The following is a 5,289-nucleotide window of genomic DNA, read 5'->3' as shown; positions in this document are numbered from 1 at the left end:
TTAAATTTGAAAGTTAAAGCCAAGGGGGCATTAAAGATTTCTGAACATTGAAAAAGAAAATTTTTTTTTTACTCTTTGCTATAAGTGAGAAGGGAGAGGAAAAGAATTAACATTAAGATTTTTGTTGGAGGAGGCTGCTTGGAACTTATAAGACTAGAGTTAAATTGTAACAAGACTTCTAAAAGATACATTTTGGAACTTTACAATTGAACTGTACCCCAGGAAGAGAAAGTATAAAAAGAAGAAAGTGCTAAATGAAACAGACTGTGTGTATTTGGACTGCTTGGTGACTTTGAGACCTTTGGAAATTATTATTTGAAAGACTAAACACTTTTGGGTTGTTTTAAAAACTTTTTCACTATGGCATTACTTGTTGATTAACTGAAAATGGAATTCAAAAAGCTAAAAGAAGAGGAACAAAAAGGGAAGGGCTCTTCTGGATTGGTTTTTGATTTTTGAGAAATGGCAATTTCTACCTATCAGCAATTACAAGAACAAGAAGGCTGGGATGAAGAAGAAGAAGCCATCTTTAATGAACAAACAACTTTAGTGGGGGAAGAAAAGGGAAAGAGGGGGAAGAGAATGGAGAATTTAAGACTTAAAAAACAACAACCAAAAAAGGGAAAAACAAGGTGAAAAATTGATACAATGTCAGAAAGCAACAGAAAAGAGGAATACAGAAGAGGGTGGAGATCAAGAGATGGGAGGGTAAAAAGGCTCGATGGGAGAAAAAGGAGGGGGGAAAGGAAGAGAAGTTACAAAGGTTTGAAACAAGATGTAAAGAAACAGGATTTATTCAGAGATAATGGGTAAGAATATAATTTTAAAAGAGAGCAAAAGTGCAAAGTACATAAGACTGTATTGTTGTATTTGTATTTGAAATAATGTTAGAAAACTGGAACACTATATGATTATAAAATGAGATAAAATATTAAAAGGAATGTGTAAAATGCTTAAGATTTAATGATAGAGTTTAATTTGCTATGGATTATTGTTTTAATTATATTATAAACTTATCATTTTCCTATTTTAAAATATAGTATGTAGCTTTAGAATGTACTAAGCAGAATCAGAATGGAAACTATATATTATTTTAAGTGTTAAATTTAGGGGAAAGATATAAAGGTGTCATACTTCAATCAGTGATTACAGGAGAAATTTTGTGTTAATGAGAAAAGATAATAGATAATTGAAATAGAACAGACAAATGATACAAGTATGATGATTTAAATTGAGATGAAATAAATAAGATAGAATTAAGAGAGTAAAAAGAGGGGAGAAGCTATATAGAAAATGTAGAATGATAAATAAGATATAAAAAGATATATAATGTGAGCATGAATTTGATTTATGTCTGTATAAAAAGATGTAACCCGGGACTAAGCCGCTTTCCAAAAGGAAGTTTTATGTTTTGTGTTTTGTTTGTGTATGTTCGTTTATTGAAAATTAATTTAAAAAGTATTTAAAAAAAAGAAAAGAAACATGAATAGCATCCCTTGACACCATAGTAGCATCCCTGGACATGTTAAAAAAAAGATTAACTAACCTTGAAAAAAAAAAACACAACACAAAAACCCGAACATCCAATAGCTACAAATCATATCTCTACCCAACAACCACAAACAACCCACAAAAACCCACAAATCCAACATATAATGATATCCCAATCCTCGTCAGAGAAGCTGTTGAGCGTGAACAGAAGTGTCCAAATGCCATCTTATTTTGTCTAGAGGACATCAATGACAATGATGACATCACAATTGTCTGCAAAATCATCAGTGACTATCAAGAATCAAACATCTCCCCTGATGAAATACTTGACATTTTCCGCATTGGCCAAGTTCAAAAACAGTGACGACTCAGTGGCCCCACGCTTATGCAGGGTCATTTGCAAAAATGAATCAGCAATCGTAAATTCATTTATACTATAAATTCAATCACCAAAAGCAACACCAACAATAAGAACCTCTGTTCTCACCCTGACCTAACCTTACAGCAATGTGTATTATCCCGTGACCTGCGCTCTGAGCTCAAAAGACTCCATGAACAAGGAAATACTAACCTATAAATTGACTACCAAAAAGAATGTATCAAAAGCAAGACCTTCAACTTACATCCCATTAACCATCACCCAAAATCCAACATTCGGCATGCACACCCCTTAATTCCTCCAGACCCACTACTACATATCTAAAATACAAACTACTCAATGCAAGAAGCCTTGCAAACAAAATGCATGAATTCCTCATCTTATTAGGCACGACCACATTCGACATTATATTTGCCTGTGAGACATGGTTAAATGCCTCTTTTCCAGACTCCATTACCACAGTCAGTGAATATCACATGTATCGGTCAGATTGTGAAATGCATAGAGAAGGTGGAGTTGCTATATTCTACAAAAAATCCCTAAATCTAAAAAAGATTCAAATTACACAGGAACTTACTCTTCCAGAGACCATCGTCTGTGAAGTGTCCTTAAAATGCCACAATCTGCTTCCCACTATGCTGCAGAGACCTGGATTATGACATAGCTCATGCAGACAAGCTAACTTCACTATTAACATGGGCTACTTCTTGCCCTCACCCTCTAATTTTCCTTGGTGACTTCGATCTACCTCTTATAAATTGGACCCTAACTGAATGTACATCCAAACCCATATATGCAGCCCTGTACAATGCTGTTACTACACTGGGACTGGATCAATTAGTAACTAACAACATTAGACTCAATAACTGCCTCGACCTTATCTTCTGCAACAGCTCAAACTCAATATTTGGCCTACAAATACAAGAACCCTTTTCAAACAGTGACCACAGTATGATCAACTTTTGTCTCAATTTGCATCCTCACAAAGAAGATCATAATGATGGATCCCCAAAATACAACTTCAAAAAAGCCAACTATGATCTCATAGATACTCACCTATCCTCTCTTGATTGGCACATTCTGTTCTCTAGCTGTAATATTACAGAAGACCATTATTCTTGTTTGAATTTGAAAAAGTCATTAAACTATATGAACCATTAGTAACCCCCCAAAACAAAAAAACAAAAACAAATTACCCATAAAAATAAGGAAACTTCAATAAAGATTGCAATGGCATAAAAACAAAACTAGCTATGTAGCAAACTTTAAAAATCAATACAACACCCTATACCGACAGATAAAGGCAGAATGCACAAATTACCACTGCAAGGAAGAGGAAAACCTCCTACGTACAAAATCCACTCACACCTTCTGCAATTATGTTAACACCAAACTTAAAATCTCAAGAACCATCCCATCCCTAAAAGGACCAAATGGGAAAGACTGCAATGATGAGGCTGTTAAGACCAATCTCTTCAACACATTCTTCAGTTCAGTCTTTGTAAACAGCAATGGTTCATGCCCCACATTTCCTAGTCATACCACAATTAACTGTAATGACCTACTCGTTGATAATCCTCACTCTATCAAGGAACTTGGGGTTCTCATATCAAATGACCTAAGCACCAGAGCTCACTGTAACAGCATTGCCAAAAAGGCATTAAGAGTTGCAAATCTAATCTTATGAAGCTTCCCCTCTGGAAATATTGAATTGCTAATTAGAGCATACAAAACTTTTCTCAGACCAATACTCGAATACAGCTCATCAGTCTGGAATCTGCACTGCATATCAGACATTAATACAATCAAGCAAGTCCAGAAGTATTTCATGAGAAGAGTACTACAATCCTCTGCTCACAACAGAATACCCTATATCACCAGGCTTGAGATTTTGGACTTGGACAACCTTGAACTACGCCGCCTGTGGTTAGACTTAAGCGTAGCACACAAAATTATCTTACACCCTATGGCATGCTCACCTGGTGCTAATCTAACATTTTTATATACCTCCAAACTTTGTAAAGATTTCAGTTCCTTATCCATTGCTTCCTGCCAAGCAGCCTGATCCTTAGTAGGATACAGTTTCAGCTCATTATAGTTAGTAGGAACTATATTTACTTGGCATACTATACTAGCCTGATATCTATCTGGTGGTTGTGTTACATGGGTTGAACGTCTAGGTAACTCAGGGCTTACTGGTAGACTCCCCTGTGTCACCTGCTCCTGTTCTTCTACCTCCTCCTGTGCCTGTTCTTCCTTTTTAATGGCTATTAATGGTTTAACTATCTCATCATTAGGTGTCGAAAACAACATCATTGTTGGATTCCTGTTCTAGTTTATTCCACCCAACGTGCTCAAGAAATTTAACACTAGCGCTACAGTAAATATTAGCTGTGCCTGGATCCCAAAATCTAAACAATCTATGGTTGGCCTCGTAACCTACAAAAAATAATTTCCTAGCTCTATGTTGCCATTTCAGTCTTACTTGTGAGGGAATATGCACCCATGCTGGAGCTCCAAATGTGTTTAGATAACTTAAATTTGGTTTTCTGCCATGCCAACGAGTGAATGGCAATTCACCAGTTGTTGTGCTCACTATATTGTTTAACACATGGTTGCTACACATTATGGCTTCACCCTACAGTGTTTCAGGCAAATCGGAATCAGATAACATAGTGTGAGCTGTGGCTTGTAACGTTTGTCCTCTTTGTTCAATAAACAAATTATGTTGTGGTCTGTAAGGTGCAGAACGCTTATGCTGTGAGTAATGGTCCATTATACTCAAAACATAGCAGGCACCTCCCAAACTGGGTGTCTTAGGACCAACTATGCCAGCAAAAACAACCTCTAAAGGTTCTTTGGTCTTAAACCCATTCAGTCTGTTTGCTGGAGTAACCTTGCTTTTCTCCTGGTTACATGCATTACAGTTTAAGTACTTGCTACAGGGTTTTAATTTTATTCCCTCTGACAATTTGACAGTTTGTTTCAGCATTTTGAAATTAATGTGCCCCAGATGTCTATGCAGTAAATGTATACATTCGTCATGTGGCTTAACATTGTTATAAACCGGGTTAGCCATCTGCAACTGGTTATCATGTATCACATATAAATCATTCTCTAAAGTAGCAGTAACACTTTTACCCTCTTTCTCTATTATACAATTATCTCCCCTAAAGGTTACTACATAACCATAAAGCCCTTACTGATAACAAATTAAATTTCAGTTTAGGTACATATAACATAGGCAAATGCTCATTTACACATGAACAATATGCAGTAACTTCACCAGATGCTTTCATTTTTTGTCCATTTGCCAATGATGCATATTGCTTACTTGTGGACATCTTTACAAACCTCTCTCTATTTCTAGTAATGCACTGCAATGCTCCACTATCAACTACCCACAAATCATGGTTTAC

At 36.0% G+C, this 5,289-nt stretch overlaps 1 pseudogene; it reads left to right on the top strand.

Annotated features, from left to right (window-relative positions):
• The first annotated feature begins 2,514 nt into the window (after window positions 1–2,514).
• LOC148123805 (uncharacterized) lies at window positions 2,515–3,423 on the top strand (annotated as a pseudogene).
• Window positions 3,424–5,289: the final 1,866 nt, after the last annotated feature.

Source organism: Pseudonaja textilis, unplaced genomic scaffold (genome assembly GCF_049901715.1).
Source record: "Pseudonaja textilis isolate UNSWEBS1 unplaced genomic scaffold, rPseTex1.2 PTEXCTG347, whole genome shotgun sequence".
NCBI classification, from domain to species: Eukaryota; Metazoa; Chordata; class Lepidosauria; order Squamata; family Elapidae; genus Pseudonaja; species Pseudonaja textilis.
Note: the sequence above shows the minus strand (reverse complement) of the source record. Positions and strands in the feature narration are given on the sequence as shown.